Source organism: Triturus cristatus, chromosome 11 (genome assembly GCF_964204655.1).
Source record: "Triturus cristatus chromosome 11, aTriCri1.1, whole genome shotgun sequence".
In the NCBI taxonomy this organism is placed as follows: Eukaryota; Metazoa; Chordata; class Amphibia; order Caudata; family Salamandridae; genus Triturus; species Triturus cristatus.
The window spans coordinates 336,896,317-336,917,982 of record NC_140594.1 but is presented as its reverse complement, the minus strand read 5'-3'; positions in this window follow the sequence as shown (position 1 = coordinate 336,917,982).

Here is a 21,666-nt window from a genome sequence, read left to right as displayed (position 1 = left end):
AAAAGGGGGAGTTACGCGCTTGCAGGGGAAAAGGCCAAGTGACTCATTCGTCTGCACATAGTCTAGAATATAGCTGCCTTAGGCACGCATGCGTTTATTCTGACTGCTTGTGCTGGCACCCAAAAGAAGAATAAATGCTGCCCAGCCGGGCTCCGAACCACGAATCTCTTCCAGGCGCAAAACCAAATCTCCTCAGACGACGAACTATGAAGTAAGATGTAGCGCGTCTCACGTTACAGTTGAAGTGCGCTTTTCCTCACTGAAACAAGCGTGTTTGAATCTCCTGGCTCTCGCGCGCTGGGAAACACTAGAGCGCTGACCCAGGATTGTCGTATCCAATCCTCTGAGTGTCTCCTGCACCATTTGCAAGTTCTTGACTAAGCTGGTTAACAATCTCTTGCTTGAAGCGTGCTGTCTTCTCCAATGTGGGTATTTAACTGATGCCTGAAAACGCTTACTCACGTTTCTGAATTTCCCACACATACAGGCACTCACCACCTCAGTCCTGACAGAAGGTATCCCAAACAATACCATACCTTGTAGAGTGACGGTTATTTTGAAAGAAATCCCTGATCCAATTTCTCATATAGTCGATTAAAACGTTATCTAGCAGAAGCTTCCTATCAAAAGTAAATCCCCTTGGGACTGTATTCATACCCAGAGCAGGACTGTCCAACAGCACTGGAGCATGATCAGAAGTGATTCTGGGGAAGACTTGTATCTGAGCTTCTGTAAGCAATAGAGGCGAAATAGAAAAATAATCGAGCCACGCTAGTTTGCCATGGGATGAGAATAAAACGTGTGTCAAGATTTCGGCGTATTAAGCATAACCAAGACATCTATCAAACCATGATCGGACAATAAATTAAATAGAGCCTTGAACACCCTAGGTTTTCTTCCGCTATAGGTCTGAATACCTGCTTGTAGTTCCCCGCTAAATTAATGTTAAAATCCCCACATAGCACAAGTGGGGTGGGCCATGATGCTAGCTAGAGATTTAGTTGTTGAAGAACTAGGGTTTCATCGAGATTAGAACCATACACTGTACACAGCGTGAACCTAGAGCCCCCCACCATGCATTCCACAACTGCCCACCGCCTATGGCTATCCGTTAAGGTCCAGAAGATTGTATGGTTGATTTGGCCAGAACCGCTACCCCATGATTCATTGTCGTTTGCTGTGAAGCAGTTAAAACCACATATCCTATTTCTGATAGAAACTTACGCTTCCCCCAGGATATATGTGTCTCCTGTAAACAGACTAGATCAGGATGAATCACCTGGCGCTCTGAAGCGACCCTCTGTCTTTTGTTATAGTTATTGAGTCCACATATATTTAACAAGCACATTCGGAGCCCTACCTTTGCCATAAGATAGACATGTATACCAAACCTTGCTCAATTCCCTTAAATAACTTCTGACATCTCTGAATTTTCACAGGCTTAACCATACTGTAGATTCAGGTTTTTTTTTACCCTCACACATCCTCCATCCTACCTGCACACCCATGCCCCCCTGAATCCCCCCACAACCCCCTTCAACTCCCCTCCCCAACCCTTCAAAAGGGCAATAGTACCCATGGTCCCAGTGATGACAAGCTCCCGCCACCCGGGTGTCCCCCCCCACACTAACATACCACCTTATGTGCTAATAAACCCTTCAATATAAAGCAAGCAAACTTCTAAATAGCACACTATTATTACTAATGCCTTTAATGCATTTTTATAGATAAACACACCATCCAAAATGTGCGATACTAAAAATCCTAGGGTGAGAATATAGCAGCTATGATGACCTACCCCATGCATATAGGAATATCCTCAATAAAGTCAGGCCAGAAAATCATGCTGACTAAAGCCCAAAGCTTAAACATATTATATTACACAAACTGTAAAAACTCTTTTGCTTGGACCTCAGATGTAAAAAATCTGGTATGATCTTTAAATAGGACTTTTAACTTCGAAGACGTGAGTAAAAAAGCTTGAGCCACTTTAGCCTGGAAAGGTGATATAAGCTGGCACAGCTGCCAGTACTATTAAACAGTGTGGTGACAATAATCAGGCCGAACAAAGAACTCCAACCCCTTCCCAGCCCTCTTTCCAACAGGGCGGGCCAGCTAGTACAAGGCTTCCCGAGCAAGAAAATGATTGAGACATATTAGAATAGCTCTGGGTCTAGCTGTTACTTGAACGGGTCCTGGACGAATGGAAAAGGGAAATCTGTGTGCCCTCTGCACCTCCCTCTGCCAGTCCCACTGTGTGAGTTCAGGGAAGGCCTCAGAAAATAAATCAATAATAAACTTGCGAGAATCTTGGCCTATCATGCCCTCAGGAATCTTCAAATCTCTGAGATTGTTCCTACTTGTGCGAGGTTCTAAGTCAGCCAGGTTCCACTGTGTGTCGTCTTTTAAAAAGCGCAGGGTCTCAGTCATTGCTTTCTGTGCTACAAGTTCATCTTCTAGAGAGGAAATCAGTGCCTCAGCTTTGTTGAATCAGGTTGTGAATTCCGTGCAGGTCTTCGCTATACGACGCACTGAGTTTTGAAGTTTATGGCAGGAGCTTTGCACTCTCTGACTCTCTGTCTGTGTTTCCTCCCTGTGGGTCATTATGGTTTGATAGATCAGGGCAAGTGAGATCTCTTCGATGGACCTGGTGCATTTCCTTTAACCTCCTCAGTACCAGTGCCACTCTTAGTTGTAAAAGAGTAATCCCACGGTAAAGCATTGTCCCCATTCCTGCTATCTACCAATGTAAGCCTCTCTCTAATCTCATGTTTCTTTCGCACTGTGCAGGGGCTATCTTCAGATGCATTCCTTCCTGTATCCTCCAGCTGTGCACTACTGAGTTTGCTGCCACTGGCTCCATGCAATTTGTCTTGAGTCTTTAAGCTAGCTCTGGATCTTCGCTGAAGGAGTCAGAGTGGTCCGATAGAGAATAGAAATAGTCAGCGGAGTCCATTTCCTTCGAGCGAGATTTTAACTTAGTAAGTCCCTTTTAGTGCCTGGCTCCAATTTTCTGCATTTTTGGTATTTACAGCGGTTAGTGAACAAGCCAGAGCTCCCTCAGGGATAAGGGTATTACACATGTTAGCATTATGGCTGGACCTCCATAGGGCACCTTCCACCGTTGAGTTTATGCTTGATGGTGTTGATGGTACCGAATTGGCATGAACTGCATTACTATGAGTGGTAATAGAATCTACTTCCCCTGTGCCTTGATCAATTACAACATCAGGAGCCTACAGGTTCAGTTTGAGGGGAATGAACAGCTTTCTTCCTTTCTTTTCCCCCAAAAAACAAGAGAGGAATAGTGTGCTTACGAGTGGAGTCGTTGGCAGTTTTTTCGCCGGTTAAAGCTGTATCCACCTTACTCACTTTACTACCAAGACTAATGCTTGCCGAGTTTCTAGTGTTCGCTGGTCTGGCTCCGGATTCAGCTCCAGTTGAATCAGCCAGGGGGTGAGCTCTCCCTCTCGGAGTCTTAGGAGGCATCACCGTAAAAGTACAGCCTACACCTTGTCGGCCGTCGTAGAATGTTGGTGCTGTGAGGACGCCCCACCGTCGATAGAATAGGGTGCTCCAGTAGCCTCTCTGTGGTCGCCACAGTTCCACTGATACCACCGATGCTGAACATACCGCAGAGACCATCAGCAGGCAAATTGTTGTGACTTTCATTACTTTCGGGTCCTATTTCAGCCTTCTGTTCAAAGTTCACTCACCTCCGACTTTACTCTTCCTTGAATGCTCTCTTCACCCTTTCCGCAAAGCTATTCGAGTTTCATTGGCTACAGCAGATGCATGCGGGTGCCGACGTAAAGACAGCAGGAGTCATAGCTGCAGAGGCTTTTCAATCAGCATACCGAGCAGCCAATCCTCCATACTTTTAGAGTCCCTAAGACTATTTATCGCACCTTGGATTTTACTCTGCTTAACAGTTTAACAATTTCATGGTATTCGCAAAAACAATAACCTTAAGCAAAGCTCCGGCCAGTGCTGATGTGGGGAGGCCCAGGAGCAGTCAGCTCACACGTCCGAACTTGCTGACGCCATCTTGCCCCCTGCCTCTTTCATTTCAATGCACATTTTTAATCCTACGCACTATAATATTGGAGTCTGACTCTCACTTCAATTTCCTAGTCTCTCCATCTCCTTCATCGGATTCTACATGGTATAAAATTCGGAAAACTTCCAGAGCAGCAAATGCCACACAGATCCTTTTTTTCATATATAATAGACTTCTCCTAACTCCGAACTCATTACATAAATTCCAGGTTGAGATTCCTGACACTTGCTGGTCGTGCTCTCTGGAGCATGCCGATTTAAAACATTTACTATTTACTTGTCCGTATGTATTTCATTTCTGGAAACAAATCTGGTCACAAATTAATACCATATTTCACGCCGAAATTCCCCATTCACCTGCCAATATCTTTCTTGGTAGCCTTTTCGCTGGTTGGAACACTAGATATTTCAATAAATAACGAAAAATGGTAGGATACATCCAAGCTCCCATACCTAGCTTGGTGGTACGCTGTGTGTCATAATCATAGACTTGATACAACGTTTGTATTCCCTATGTCTCTTGCCAAGAAATGTCTACAATTATGGTCTGCCATTACGCAATTTTTAGATGAAAGCGCTAAAAAATATTTTGCCCTATTCCATGTGTACTAGAAGTTGCCCAATCTTGTCATATTGTAACTATCATTATTTGCCTTGTTTTCTTTAGCCATAATGGTTTTAGTTCTGTTTCTATTGACGCTTTAAGTCTCACCTCTCTTTTTAAAAAAAAAATTTTTTTATTAAACTTATTCATCGACATGCAGTAAATGAGACAGTGGGGACAGTTGACATTTTACACAGGTACAGATTATAGTAGATTCATGCAACAGCACATAATGGAAACAATTTTATGGGGTAGGGGGTTCCTCCTGAGCAGCGTACTGCAGGGGGGTGCAGATGTCCCCTCGGTAACTGTTCCATGGACTCCATATCCGAGACCACTTCCCGGGACAGCCCCAGGCCACATAGACCGTCTTTTCCCTGAACATACACCAGTCCAGCTCTTCTTTCCATGCTTCAATTCTAGGTGGTTGCATGCTCCCCACAGTTGCGCTATGTTTCTCTTTGCTAACATAAGCCCCAGTGTGACCCACTGTTTGCTGAAGGTAGAGAGGTCAGTGGGCTCCCATACTTTCAGAAGGCATCTCCGAACCTCCATGTGCAGATCTAGTGTGAGTACTTTGCTGAGGATGCCATGTATGCTACGCCAATATGCTTGTATGAGGTCGCACTCCCATAAAATGTGCATGAATGTACCCTCTCTCCCACATTGTCGCCCACAATCTCCGACTTCTTCTCTACCCATGCGAATCAAACCAGGCCCTGTAATGTAGATTCTGTGGCAAATTTTAAGTTGGACCTGTCTTAGTCTGGCCTGTATAGCCACCTCCCGCGGGAAAGACACTGCCTCCTGCCACTCCTCATTGTCCAGCTCAATTTCATCACATATCCATTTTTCCCAGAGTGACTGGAGGGGGTCCGCCATATTATTGATTCGTTTTTTGTAGGTCAGGGAGATGGCCTTCTCAGGCAGGGGGCAAACTAGCAGCCTATCCTCTAGTAGCGAGGCGTCTGGGGGGATGAGCCTCTTGGAAGCTGGGTTTCAAGGGCATGGCGTATCTGGGTGTATCTGAAATGTTCTGAGTCGGCTAATTCGTACTGTCGCTGCAAGAAGGCAAATGTAATAATTTTGCCTTTAACCAACACATCTCTAATATGCAAGATCCCAATGAGATCCCATTTATCGAAACCTTTCGTCCTCCACAGGGTCCCCAGCTTCTCGGAGTCCCATAAAGGGGTTGCGAATGTAGGATTGGTCCCAACCCATGCTTATTTACCACGTGCCAAATATGTACTGAGTGTTTAGTTGGCCCAGTTAATAAGTGTTTTCGGGGTCGTGACTAGAGTGCTCTGTTATAATTCCCTTCCGATAGGAGCCACCGATCCATGGCATCCCCCCGGATCGTCTGGGTATCCGTAAGTGCCCTGATTAATGGCTGTGAGGTGTGTCGCCCAGTAGTATTTTTGAATATCTGGGACGCTAATCCCTCCATCATAACAATTTAGAGTCAGTTTGGCTAAGGCTATACGGGGTTTTCCATCCCACAAATAAGTCCCTCTGTAGGCCTTCAATTTCTTTAAAATATGATGCCGGAAATGAGTCTAGAGAGTTCTTTAATGCATATGGAAAGCAAGGCAATGCCATCATTTTAAAAAGGGCCGCCTTCCCCAGCAGCGAAAGCTGAAGATTTTTCCAGCTCTCTATGTCTCGATTCAACCTTTGAAGGGGCGGGAGAAGATTATGATTAAAACAGAGTGTCTGGTCTAAGGAGATAAAAATACCTAGATATTTGAAGCCCGTCGTACAGATTTGAATCGGGTAGTCCCTGGGAGGGGTAGGTGGATCCTCTTTTAACACGTAGATGAGGAACTTACTCAAATTAATAGAAAACTCCCAAATATGGCCAATATATCCAACACCGCTATGAGCGACGCCTTCGGGGAGGCCAGGTAGAGCAGAATGTTGTCTGCATAGAGTGAAATACAGTCCTCCCATTCGGAGGACCAACGCAGTCCTCGTATGACAGGGTCTCTACGAATCCAAGCAGCCAGAGGCTCCAAGGCTAGTGCGAATAGTAGAGGTGAAAAGGGACATCCTTGACGGGTCCCCCGACTCAATTGAAACACCGTCGATTTTTTATTGTTAACTGCGACCTGGGCCAGGGGGTCTGAATATAGAAGCCAAACCCATTGAATCAAACCCGGTCCAAACCTCAGTTTAGTTAGGACTGCGAAGAGATATGGCCATTCAATAGTGTTGAATGCCATTGTCACATCTAGGTACACTATTATTGCGGCCTCTTGGATCGTAGCCACTCTCCCTAACGCACCGTGTACTCTTCACAAATTTAGTGCGGTGTTCCGATGCGGCATGAAACCCGTCTGGTCGGGATGAACCAGGCCACCGATCACCTTCACCAGGCGATTTGCTAGGAGTTTAGCTATGATTTTAGGTTCAGCGTTGAGAAGGGAGATAAGCCTATAGGAGGCACAGTCAGTCTTTGGTTTACCCTCCGTATGTATGGCAATCAAAGTGGCTGCTCTTTGATCGTCTGGTAGCACTCCCAGCTCCCTGCTTTCCACAAACATATCTCGGAGATATGGGGCTAATTTATCATGTCGAAGCTTGTACAACTCAATGGGAATGCCGTTGGGTCCTAGGGCCTTGCCTGAGTGCAATGACATAATGGCTTGTGCCACTTCGTCATTGGAGAATTCACTGTCCATAAAGTGGCGATTCTCTTTTGTCAGTGCAGAAAGACTAATATCTTGTATCAGCGACTCAGAGTCCTCCTCCGTGAACACCCCACTAGCATTGTAAACCTCCCGGTGGTTGTTGGCAAATTGATTCGCTATGTCCTGTGGTTCATGGATGTGTTGTCAGCACACCTCAACTCCGGAACAATTCTGCTAGCCCACTCCTTTTTGTTGAGCCATGCAATTAATTTCCTGGCCTTCTCCCCAAGATCAAATATTCTGCTCAGCTTTTCTCTCCCTAGTAGTTTAGTCCTATCAGTGGCCAATGCTTTATACTCTTCCTGTTTTGAGTGTGTGGAGTGCCTCATTGCTAACCTCTACTTCTAGCTCCTCTTCCAACCGGTGGACCTCCTCTTCTGCTTCCACAATTTCTTTCTGTCTATCTTTTTTCGTGCCTACAATTAAGGACAGTGCTTGCCCTCGCATTACTGTTTGAACGCTTCCCAAAGGGTCTGAGCTGAATCCACCGTTCCCTAGTTTTCTTGGAAGTAATGATCAATAGCTTGGAGTAAAGCTTTCCGGACTCCTGGGTCATGGAAATACAAGGGGTTGATGGGTGCAATCTTCCCTAGCTTGTACGATCCAGGATTATTTTTGCCCATACCGGAGAGTGGTCGGAGATTCCCCTTGCCAGGTGTTTGATCTCTTGAATATTAGCCACCTGAGAGGCTGATACCATCAGGTAGTCTGTGCGAGAAAGGCTATGGTGTGCCTCAGAGAGGAAGGTATGTTGAATTCTGTCTGGATTGTGCGTCCTCCACCCAAGTGATAAGTTGGCGATTCCTCAGGACCAGGTGACTAAAAAACTATCTACAGTGGGTGGTGTGGTGCAACGCTACCTACCACTCTTTCTATCCATGGGTTATTGCCCCAGAGAAGGGCAGCAAACCTAGAGTACAAACAGGAGAAAGATCAAAAGACCATGTCAAGATAGTGGCAACTGATCCTAGTTAAATGCAGTGGATGTGTCTCGCTATACACATTCTCAATGCTAAACATATAAAAACTTAAAAACACACAGTGCTATCATGCAATCCCATCAAGCTCTGTGTGTGCCTTCATATATACACATATCCCCTGTGTAACCATAATCAGAAAGGTCATTGTTCAGACCATGGTTGGTGAGTAAACATGTGGTCACCTCTTTGGTTTTCATGTGCTGCCTCATCAGATCACAGCGGAGTAATTTGGACACACAGGTGCCGATCACGATCCGGCAAAAACCGGGTACGAACCGTCGGACGGAGCATAATCTCCGTCCGACGCGTACCCGGTCGTCAATTTTTACAAACAAGGAATTACGATTCGCACGGGTACACCAGTACCGTACGAATCGTAAAAAAGCCCGACCGACCAAAAAAAACCTAACAATGCGATCCGGAAAAGCGCCGACCTGACGTCGGGACGCTCGCAGCCAGCCATTCACGACCCAGGAATCACGATTCGCACCGACGTCACCCCGCACGGTGAATATTTTGCGGCAGCCAAAAACTGCCGGGAAATCAGGACAACGCGAACAAGGACCACCAGTACGCGACGGACAGACGACGACGCGAACAAGGAGGACCAGTACGCGACGGACACACAGGACGACGCGACCAAGGAGGACCCGTACGCGACAGGACGACGCGATCAAGGAGGACCCGTACGCGACAGGACGACGCGATCAAGGAGTACCAGTACGCGACGGACAGACATGGACCCGAACCTACGAGTCATCCCTGCCCTCATAGCAGTCCACCTCCTCTACAGGTTACGACGCAGACGCCGCAGAAGGTCAGAATAACTAAGGGAGGGGGGAAAGTGGGGTGGGGTGGGGGTGGCACGACCAGGGCAGGCCACAAAACAACCACATAAGTCACACACCACACATGGCCTGGACATACCTGACTCCCATGCCCTGGTCACCACGAGGGGGTGGGGGCGTGTCCTGATAAGCCAGCGACCGCCCCAACGGAAGTCCATCACCACGCGAACCGGCAACACAACCAGACAGGTACGTCCCGTACCCACGCCTGAAGAGCGTGGGTACGAGTCGTACCACGCCCACACACACGTCACCCCAACAATGGCGGGACGGATCGTACCCACGTGGCAAAGGCCTGGGTACGGCCCGCACAAGCATCACATAGCGTGGGGACGGATATGTACGGACCCTACCCCCACCCCGTATGCATGGAGCGTACCCCCACCCCAACAGTGTAAGTACGACCGTACCCCCACCCGCGTATGCATGGAGCGTACCCCCCATGCCAACAGTGGAAGTACGACCCGTACCCTCACCCGCGTATGCAAGGATCGTACCCCCCACCCCAACAGTGTAAGTACGACCCGTACCCCCACCCACGGACTCACGGACCGTACCCCCACCCCAACAGTGTAAGTAAGACCCTTACCCCCACCCGCGTATGCAAGGAGCGTACCCCCCACCCCAACAGTGTAAGTATGACCCGTACCCCCACCCGCTGACTCACGGACCGTACCCCCACCCCAACAGTGTAAGTACAACCCGTACCCTCACCCGCGTATGCAAGGAGCGTACCCCCCACCCCAACAGTGTAAGTAGGACCCGTACCCCCACCCGTGTAAGCATGGAGCGTACCCCCCACCCCAACAGTGTAAGTACGACCCGTACCCCCACCCACGGACTCACGGACCATACCCCCACCCCAACAGTGTAAGTACGACCCGTACCCTCACCCACGTATGCAAGGAGCGTACCCCCCACCCCAACAGTGTAAGTACGACCCGTACCCCCACCCGCGTATGCATGGAGCGTACCCCCCCATGCCAACAGTGTAAGTACGACTCGAACCCTCACCTGCGTATGCAAGGAGCGTACCCCCCACCCCAACAGTGTAAGTACGACCCGTACCCCCACCCGCGGACTCACGGACCGTACCCCCCATGCCAACAGTGTAAGTACGACTCGAACCCTCACCCGCGTATGCAAGGAGCGTACCCCCCACCCCATCAGTGTAAGTACGACCCGTACCCCCACCCGCGGACTCACGGACCGTACCCCCCATGCCAACAGTGTAAGTACGACTCGAACCCTCACCCGCGTATGCAAGGAGCGTACCCCCCACCCCAACAGTGTAAGTACGACCCGTACCCCCACCCGCGGACTCACGGACCGTACCCCCCATGCCAACAGTGTAAGTACGACTCGAACCCTCACCCGCGTATGCAAGGAGCGTACCCCCCACCCCAACAGTGTAAGTACGACCCGTACCCCCACCCGCGGACTCACGGACCGTACACCCACCACACCAGTGTAACTAGACTCGTACCCTCACCTCGAATGCATGGAGCGCACCCCCACCGTGTATGTTCCAAGCGTACATATCCAGAAATAGGAGGTGTGTGTGCAGAGTCCACCCAGCAGTGCCCAGAGGCAGGAGGGGTGTGTGCCTATCACTCCCAGCAGTGCCCTGAGACAGGAGGGGTGTGTGCAGAGTCCTCCCAGCAGTGCCCAGAGACAGGAGGGGTGTGTGCAGAGTCCTCCCAGCAGTGCCCAGAGACAGGAGGGGTGGGTGCCTATCACTCCCAGCAGTGCCCAGAGACAGGAGGGGTGGGTGCAGAGTCCTCCCAGCAGTGCCCAGAGACAGGAGGGGTGGGTGTGGAGTCCTCCCAGCAGTGCCCAGAGACAGGAGGGGTGTAACACATGTGTGTGAGGCCGGAATTACCCACATCCATACTGCCTACAAGGGAACATGTCCCCATGAACTCATGTCAACAGACTCCACACACAAGTACAGTGATCACCAAGGATGCCACGATTGTTGCAGGTGGAGACATGGCCATGCATGCATGGCCAAAGTAGAAGGGCTCCGTCACACACACAGCTCATGTAGACACTGCTCTGCGCTAAACATTGGGAACACCCTGCAGGGAAGAAATCTGGGTACACAGAGGAAGGAATACACCCTGGGACAATTGCACCATGCAGTAACTGCTTACATGACCAAAGGAAGTTAGCCAACACCTTGTGATGGCACACAGATCCCAGGGTCCCCCCAATGAGCAGAACACTACTACATATCCCACACACCCAAACCCTTAAACACCACCCAAAACCATGTAGCAGCCCCACCAACACCAATACCACCATAGCAGTAGTGTGATAATGAAAACAAAATTAAGCTTTATTCAGCATGAGCACAATGTCCGTGGATCGCAGGCAGTTCAATATTCACAAAGCCCATAGGGCAGTCAATGATTCGCAGCTGGATGGGGGACACAGTGGGATGCGTGTCCCCTACCTTGCCTGCACAGTCAAATGGCATCGTCTTCCATACTGGTGAGGGCATCAGGGGGGGGGGAAGCACCAGGCACCGCAGGGACATCAGGGCAAAGGGGCGGCGTTGTGGGTGCAGGGATGGAGGACTCAACCACAGGGGGTGTGTCATGGCCAAAGGCGGAGGCCAGGATGGCACTACACACCTTAGCAAGGTCCTCCAGGGACTCCCCTGCACCCGAAGGGACCTCAGGCCCCAAGGAGGGGGGGGGTCAGAGGGATGGGTCGCAGCGCCACCGGGGGAGGGTGGAGACAGGGGGGGGAGACTCAACCACCCTGACCGAGGACTTCCTTGACCGCTTGCGTGGTGGTGTAACTGTGGGGCTCAGGGACAGAGCGGCCATGAAGGAGTCCTTGGGGGAGATGTGGCCAGGAGAGCTGAGGGGAGGGGATTTGGAGGGAGTGGACTGGGTGGAATGCGGACTCCCACTATGGCTGCGTGTCACACGTTTGCCCCCCGACCCAGTGGGTGTGCCTACCTCACCCTGTGTGTGCGTGTCAGGAGGAGTGCGGTGGACCTTCCCTGCTGGTGTGGTGCCTGTGTCTGTTGATGTGGGTGCATGCCGACGTCTGGGTGTACGTGGGACAGGCATGGGAGTGGGAAGTGTGGATGGGGCAGGGGTAGGTGGGGGGAGGTCGCGCTGCAGGAGACCCACTGCTGCAGTCAGTGTGGAGTCTATGGACCTCAGCAAGTTGCGTTGGTCAGCCTGCGATGAATGAATGCCCTCCAAGAATGCCTCGATGTTGGTGAGGGTTTTCCCGTGGGCATGGAGGACATTAAGGATCGCAGCCTGACCAACCTGCAGTTGCCGCTGGATGTCCACAGACTCAGCATTGGCAGCAGCAGTGGAGACAGGGGCAGGGGGTGCGGTGCCTGGCCGGAAGGAGACATGCGGTGACTGGGCACGCTGGGAAGGGACACGAGCAAGTGGGAGGCGGCTGATAGGAACTGAGGGGGCGGTGCGAGGTGTTGTTCCGCTGTCAGCTGCTGGTGCAGCCACCGCCCACTCGGAGACATCCTCCTCGGACCTGTCAGCTTCGTATTCTGACGTGCCAGTCGACAGGTCCTCGGCCGCACTATCCTCCACCTCTGTCCCACTCGATGTGCCAGCCCCGATGTCACGGCTGGCACTGGTGCTCGGTCCCTCCGCCTTGCCTGTGTCCATGTCTCCTTCTGTGTCCCCCGACGATGCTGTGGGCAGGGTGGAGAGACAGAAATTAATCAGACAGCTGTACACATCAGTCACATGAGTCCAATCGACATAGGTAACACTGCATAGCCTGAAAAGGAAGATCCCTAACATCTACTAAACAAGGTACTGATGTAGGGCATGAAACACACAGTTGGTTGAGCCACCATGCCACTGAAATACCATGGAGAGCATGAGACAATAGCTAAAGACAGGAAACGGAGTCTGACATAGCACCCAGGCCCTGGGGACAATCCAGCACTGCATCTGCACCACACAGCGTTGGCGAAAATACCGATGACCAGGGACCATATCCATGAACTTGAGACACATGCTGCATAGGTAATGCTGAAAATATGCCCAACATGACTCGGTCACTGCACCTTGCGTGTGTGTCCAGAAACATCACACACTGCCCAGACCCAGCAAGTAGAAATCAGGATTTGACACATAGGCATTGCCCGCCCCAACAAACCCCTACACGAGGCAAATCGTTGGAACACAGGTGGCACCAACATCTCATAGTCTTGGTGATAAACACAGGGGCAGGCAAAATGCAAGATTGGACGCCAAACAGCCAAGGTGCGCCTGTACAAATAATGAGGTACCAGTGCCCATCCTCAGATGAGTATAACAAGACACACAGGCACTGGCAACTGTGAGTATGAAGAAGGACAATCAGGTCAGGCTGCACAGTGGACACCTGTACAAAATAGCACGTCTATATACATGGTGACAGGGGACAATGGCACAGAGCACAACCTACGCTGTAGACACTGAGAGTGTCCACGTTTATGATGACACATACACCACTGAGGAAAAGGTGCCCCAGGGGACAGTAGTGGGCACGCAACTACATGCTACTGAATGGTAATGACTGCAACACACGTCACCATCCCTGCACTATGCGTATCGCACACTCATGCACATTGTTAGACCTGGCACCTTGGCGTGAGTTTCCCTTCCACTTTTTGATGGTGTGCCTCGATTGTTTTGCTGGTGTTGTCCGCTCAGGGCACTGCGCCACGGCTAATCCGTGCCGCAGTGCAAGTGCTCCCGAAGTAAAATGTACCTGTAATTGATGTCCATGATTGGTTTATTGGATTCACTGTCAGTCCCCAGTAAAGTGCACCAGGGGTGCCAGGGCTTGTGAATGCCAATGCTGCTGGTGGGCTTGCAGCGCTGGTTGCGCCACCCACGGAAGCGGCCTTGTAAAGTGTGTCTAGGGTCTGCCACCGCAGACCCTGTGCGCGGTCCGGGACCGTCGCGCTGACTGCGCAAGTGCCCCCACTTGCCAGTCCCTAAACCTTCCCTTACCTACATATTAGCCACCCCTCTGGTAGGCCCAAGGGCAGGGTGCATTGTAGGCATAAGGTAAGACATGCCCTGATGTGTGTGGCATGTCTTAGTAGTGAATTACAGCCATTGTCGTTTTTCACTATTGAAGGCTACCTGCTCTCCATAGGCCAGAATGGGCTGCCGGGATCACGCCGACGCTGTGACCCCAGTGGACTCAGAGAGCATGGTAGAAGTGTCAAGTTTAGTATGCCTGAACTCAGGATGATAAAGTACGTCTTGTAGTCAAGTCTATTTTAATATCCTGGGTTTGTAAATACTACTTTTAGAAAGTTAGTATTTACTGACCTGACCATCTCAGTCCGCCTCTGCTGTATGTGTGTGTGTTCTGCCCAGCAACAGTAAGGAGCAGGGTTGGGGAATCCCCAGAGACAGGTTGGCTGCCAGGTGGTGGGTAGAGAGATTACACCTGGATGGGTGGGAGGAGTACACCTTGACTCTTGAATAGACCTGTGATCTGCCACCACAAAGCCGGCGCCACCCCCTGTGGGGCGGCTGATGTCTCTGCCCTGCTGCTGAAAGGAAAGAGCAGAGTCACCATAACAAAGTGCTCCAGAACTGGACTGAGCCAGGCCTAGGCCCCCTGGCGCTAAAGAACAAAAGAATCATGGTATAAAAGTAGGAGCCTGGCTCCTAAGAAATCAGAATCCTGTTTACCACAAAGAACCTCTGCCCGACTAGAAGGAGAAGAAGACGCCGGAGGAGCTGGCCTGCTGCTTGCCTTGCTGAGAGAGGAGAGGAAGAGACTTACTGAAAAGACTTTGCTACTTTGTGCTTGAACATTCTCCAAGGGCTTGATCTGAGCTTGCCCCCTGAACTGAACCCCAGGAACAGTGGGTTCTCTGTGCTTCTTGCTCGTCCTCCAAATTCGAGCCGTGTGTGCATCCCGCTGGAAAAGAGACTGCGCCCCTCATCGCCCCTCCTAGGGCCGTGACACTCAGAAGCTCGCCTGCCTCAAACCCGTGAGAGCCCCGCTCCGTCCCGAGCCGCTCTCTGTCCCCGGGCCAGGCCGCCTGCATCCCTGTCACCGCCTGCTATTGGAGCACGCTGAACGCGCTATCACCCCTCCCGCCGGAAGCCGTCCGACGACTGTGATCTACGCCGGGTCATCCAGCTGCACTGACCGTGCCCTGCGACCCCGCTTCGCTATCCCCGGACATCTCAGGCCGCGCCGCCCCCGCTGTGGAGACCCTCCTGCACCGCCGTGCTAAAGGGTCGCTGGCCGCGCCTGCCTACGTGCCCACACCTGCTGATTGAGGACCCAAGAACACTTCCCAAGCTGAGAGTCGCACCGACCTGTGCCGACTCTCCACATCACGAAAGAAGTGCCAGTATCGGGCTCGGGGCCCGCAACGCCTTATTTCCCCGTTCGCAGGAACCGATCTCTGTGAGTACTGGAACTACAAGTAAAGAGACTACAAAGTATCCATTTGAAACTACGAACCCAGAACATTTGCCTGCTGTATAACCTGGCGGCCTAGCGAAAACGTTATTGGTCTTGTGATAAGTCTGCTGAGATATATATACCTTATTTTTACATAAAGAATCGTATTTTGATATATATCCAAGTCTGGTGTCCGTTTCTGGGGGGATTGATGTATTTACTGTGTGTATGATTGTAAGTGCTTAACCAACAACGCCTGAGGAATCGCCTTGGCTGCTCACGCCACGCACCTAGAGGGTGAGCAAGGGTCATTCGCGAGGGGTTATCCTGCGCCCTGACGTGGAGGAGAGGGTTCCTGCTTGACACAAGGGCAACCTTGCGCCAACCAGAGATCCCCGACTCTAACATTGGTGGCGGCGGTTGGGATTTCGGATTTGCACTTATAATTTGCATACAGTGAATTATTAATCACCAGATAGTGAGAGCAGACCAAATAACGCAGCCACAGGTTTGTAATTGTTGAACTTTGTTGAGACATCTGCCATTACCGCAACCATGCCTGGCTCGCACTCCGCTGGAAGAGCACTCTCTGTGATTTCTGGAATAGATGAGGTGGATTGGGAGAGACTGGAAGGCTACACGATGGAGCAATTGAAAGGCTACAGTGTAAAATTCAGAGTCCCCCATGCTGGATGCAAGAGGAATCCCCAGTACACCAAGGCGTTGAGAGCCTGGAAGGAGTCACGAGACCTACGGAATGCGGGGGACATCGTTCCACCCGACAACCTTGAGGAGCCCAGCAGAGTCCGGTCGCCAGAGGAGCTGGCAGACAGGGCAGCCGACAGGGCGCATGCAATGGAGATGGCAAAGTTGGCAGGACAAATGGAAATGGAAAAGCAGAAGTTGGCCCTGGAGGCACAACAACGCCAAATGGATCATGATATCAGATTGAAGGAGTTGGAGCTGAAGGCGAAAAGTTTGGATACCGCTCCTTCTGGTGGCAGCACTCCACCGGTGCAGGTAGAGTCCAAGGTGTACATCCCCAAAGATGTAGTAAAGGAGTATTTTAGAAAGGATGACATAGGGCAGTGGTTTAGAGCCTATGAGGTGGCCATGTCTTCACACCGGGTCCCTGAGAAAGACTGGGGAGCGGGGTTGTGGGGAAGGTTCCTTGCTGAGGGACGTGACACCCTGTTAGATTTGCCCTTAGACGTCCAGACCTCATACCCCCATATGAAGGAAGCTTTAATGACCAGGTATGGGTTAACTCCTGAGCTATATAGACAGAGGTTCAGGGAGACCAAGAAGATCCCTGAGAGTACGTATGTGGAATATGTGACCTTTTTCTGTAGAGCACTGGATGGTTGGGTGAAGGGTAGCAAAGTGAATGATTATCAAGGGCTGCTTGATTTAATTGCATGGGAGCACTTGTCCAGTCAATGTTTTCCTGAGCTACGCCAGCACCTGATTGATAGCAAGCTGTCCAACCCGAGGAAGCTTGCTGAGGAGGCGGACCGCTGGCTCAGCACCAGGGTCCACAAGGGTCAAGTGGGAGACTCCGCCAAAGGTGGGCAGGGTCCCCAGCAGAAGAGTGGGGGGGACAAGGGTAAACAGAAGGGGTTCCAAAAAGGCCCCCAAAGTAATTCCCAAGGGAACCAGCAGAAGGGTTCTCAGCCTCCCCCACCCCCGCAGCAGAACGGGGCCCCGACAGGTAGACCTGTTCCAAAGGGGCCCTTCAATTGTTATAGGTGTGGTGACCCGGGTCACATTGCCTCTGATCCTAAGTGTCGCCTGTTTGGTAAGACCGCACCCACTGGTGCTCCACCCCGGCAAGTAGCTAGTGTTAACTTTGGGGAGGAGGTAGCAGTCCAGGAGGGTGGGGGTCCCGGGCAGATGACCCTAGTCTCGCTAGGAGACAGTGAGATGGTCCCTGTAACCTACCTGCCCTCTAACACTAAGAAATATGGGCAAGTAGTGACCATCAATGGAAAGAAGGTTGAGGCTCTTAGAGATACAGGAGCCAGCGTGACCTCGGTGAGGCAACACCTGGTGTCTCAAGAGCAAATTGTACCCAATGCCTACTGTAGGGTTGTCAATGCTGACAACGTAGAGAGTCGTTGTCCAATGGCTCAAGTTCCCTTTGAGTGGGGGGAGGTCTCTGGTACTCTACAAGTCGCTGTGAGAACTGACATGCCTGTAGACTGTCTGCTAGGGAACGACCTGGAGAGTTCCCCTTGGGAAAAGGTGGAGAAGACCACGCATCTGAGGATGGTGGGTCTACCCGCCTGGGCGTGCGTGACCACCCGGTCCATGGCAGCCAGTAGGGGTGTTGAGAGGGTCCTGGAGCCTGAGGGAGAGGTCCGGGAACCGGCCTTAGGGAGAAGGCGCAGGAGGCGCGGGAAACCGGCCCCCGAAGTTCCCACGGCCCAGGAGGAAGCAGACCCTGAGGGGGATGCTCTGGAGCCTACCGGGGAACAGATTGCCGAACTGGGAGATCTGCCCGAGCTGACCCATTGGCAGCAAGAAGGAGGTCCCTCCAGGGAGGAATTCTGCAGGGAGCAGAAAGAATGCCCTTCTCTCGTGGGTATGCGGCAGCAGGCTGCAGACCAGGCCAATGGTGTTCAGGCCAAAACACACTACGTGTACTGGGAGAGTGACCTCCTGTATTCCGAGCCTAAGGCTGCTGAACCTGGGTCAGCCCGTGTGCTGGTGGTACCCCAGAAGTTCAGAACCTTCCTACTGGGGCTGGCTCACGATGTGCCGTTAGCAGGACATTTGGGGATGGACAAGACCTATGACAGGCTTGTCACCCACTTTTACTGGCCCCAAATGCATAAGAATTCCGATTCCTACTGCAGAACCTGTCAGACTTGCCAGGCAAGTGGTAAGAGCGGAGGGAAGCACAAGGCTCCTCTGCAACCTTTCCCTGTGGTCGGTACGCCATTCCAACGAGTGGGTATTGATATTGTGGGGCCTCTGGACCCCAAGACAGCCCTGGGCAACAGGTTCATCCTGGTCTTGGTGGACCATGCCACCCGGTACCCTGAAGCCATCCCTCTGAGGACAGTGACGGCCCCCGTGGTGGGACGGGCGCTGATGGGAATTTTCTCCCGAGTGGGATTCCCTCTAGAGGTGGTGAGCGACAGGGGGACCAATTTCATATCCACATATATGAAATCCCTGTGGAAGGAGTGTGGGGTAACTTACAAGTTCATCACTCCTTACCACCCCCAAGGAAATGGGTTGGTTGAGAGATTCAACCGAACCCTCAAAGGCATGATCATGGGCCTGGACGGTCCAATGAGGCGTAAGTGGGACGTCCTCTTGCCATGCCTGCTCTTCGCTTACCGAGAGGTGCCGCAGAAGTCTCTAGGGTTCAGCCCCTTTGAGCTTCTGTATGGTCACCCGGTAAGAGGACCTCTGAGTTTGGTAAAGGAAGGCTGGGAGCAATCTCCCAGGAAACCTCCCCAGAATGTATATAGTTACATGCTGGCCTTCCGAAACCAGACTCGGCGTTTCAGGCAACTTGCTGAGGCAAATCTGGAAGCCAGCCAGGAGGAGATGAAGCGGTGGTACGACCGGAATGCCACTCTGGTAGAGCTTCAACCTGGACAAAAGGTGTGGGTCTTGGCCCCAGTGGAGCCGTGTGCACTTCAGGATAAGTGGACAGGTCCATTTGAGGTTGTGGAGCGCAAAAGTCCTATCACCTACTTGGTGGACATGCAGACTCCCAGGAACCCTTTGAGGGTCCTACATGTTAACCGCCTTAAGCCCCACTTAGAGAGGACCGAAGTGGGCATGCTGCTGGCCACTGATGATGGAATGGAAGAGGAGACCGAGCCTCTTCCTGACCTCTTAGTGGCCTCTGAGAAAGATGGGTCAGTGGATGGAGTTAACCTCTCACCCACCCTGACGCCCGAACAACAGGAAGATTGCCGCCACTTGCTGGGACAGTTTTCCGACCGATTCTCCCTGGTTCCTGGTGTCACAGATTGGTGCGTCCATGATGTGGACACAGGAGACAGCTTACCTGTAAAGCACAAGGCTTACAGGGTAACTGACAGGGTCAGAGCTTGCATTAAGGAGGAGGTCTCCAAAATGCTTGCGCTAGGGGTGGTTGAGTCCTCCAGCAGTCCTTGGTCCAGCCCCGTGGTCTTGGTCCCCAAGGCTGCTGCGCCGGGAGCCACACCTGAACTCCGGTTCTGTGTGGACTACAGAGGACTCAATTCAGTAACGAAGACTGACGCGCACCCCATCCCCAGAGCTGATGAGCTCATTGATCGGCTGGGGGCTGCCCGGTTCCTCAGCACGTTTGATTTAACGTCTGGGTACTGGCAGATCGCCTTGCCCGATGGGGCCAAAGAGAGGTCCGCATTCTCTACACCAGATGGGCACTTCCAGTTCCGAGTCATGCCATTTGGGATGAAGAATGCCCCTGCCACCTTTCAGAGGTTGGTCAACCAGGTACTGGTTGGGCTGGATGCGTTCAGTGCCGCCTACCTGGATGACATCGCAGTGTTCAGTGCCACCTGGCCCGAACACCTGCGCCACCTCTGGGAAGTGTTGATGGTTCTGCGCCGAGCAGGCCTCACGATCAAGGCAAGCAAGTGCCAGATCGGGCAGGGTTCCGTGGTGTACTTGGGACACCAAGTGGGGAGTGGCAAGGTGGCACCCTTGCAACCCAAAATCGAGACCATCCTGGCTTGGGAACCCCCCAAGACGCAGACCGCAGTGAGGGCCTTCCTGGGGCTCACTGGGTACTACAGGAGGTTTGTCAAGGGCTATGGAACGATCGTTGCCCCCTTGACAGAGCTGACTTCCAAGAAGCAGCCCAGGAACGTGATTTGGACTGACACCTGTCAGAAAGCTTTCGACACCCTGAAGACTGCCATGTGCACGGCGCCCGTGCTCTTGGCCCCTGACTTCTCCAGGGAATTCCTAGTGCAGACAGACGCTTCAGAGCATGGTGTAGGGGCTGTTCTTTCACAGATGACTGAGGAGGGCTGGGACCAACCCGTAGCCTTCATCAGTAGGAGGTTACTTCCACGGGAAAGTAGGTGGAGTGCAATTGAGCGAGAAGCATTTGCTGTGGTCTGGGCGCTGAAGAAGCTAAGACCCTACTTGTTTGGGTCTCACTTCCGGGTTCAGACGGACCACAGGCCCCTCAGATGGTTGATGCAAATGAGGGGTGAAAACCCGAAGCTGTTGAGGTGGTCCATCTCCCTACAGGGTATGGACTTTACGGTGGAACACCGTCCTGGTACAGATCACGCCAACGCTGACGGTCTGTCCAGGTATTTCCGCCTTAGTGACGAGGAACCCCCTGGGCAAGGGTAGTTCTCCCCACATTTCAGCTGGAGGGGACACGTGTTAGACCTGGCACCTTGGCGTGAGTTTCCCTTCCACTTTTTGATGGTGTGCCTCGATTGTTTTGCTGGTGTTGTCCGCTCAGGGCACTGCGCCACGGCTAATCCGTGCCGCAGTGCAAGTGCTCCCGAAGTAAAATGTACCTGTAATTGATGTCCATGATTGGTTTATTGGATTCACTGTAAGTCCCCAGTAAAGTGCACCAGGGGTGCCAGGGCTTGTGAATGCCAATGCTGCTGGTGGGCTTGCAGTGCTGGTTGCGCCACCCACGGAAGCGGCCTTGTAAAGTGTGTCTAGGGTCTGCCACCGCAGACCCTGTGCGCGGTCCGGGACCGTCGCGCTGACTGCGCAAGTGCCCCCACTTGCCAGTCCCTAAACCTTCCCTTACCTACATATTAGCCACCCCTCTGGTAGGCCCAAGGGCAGGGTGCATTGTAGGCATAAGGTAAGACATGCCCTGATGTGTGTGGCATGTCTTAGTAGTGAATTACAGCCATTGTCGTATTTCACTATTGAAGGCTACCTGCTCTCCATAGGCCAGAATGGGCTGCCGGGATCACGCCGACGCTGTGACCCCAGTGGACTCAGAGAGCATGGTAGAAGTGTCAAGTTTAGTATGCCTGAACTCAGGATGATAAAGTACGTCTTGTAGTCAAGTCTATTTTAATATCCTGGGTTTGTAAATACTACTT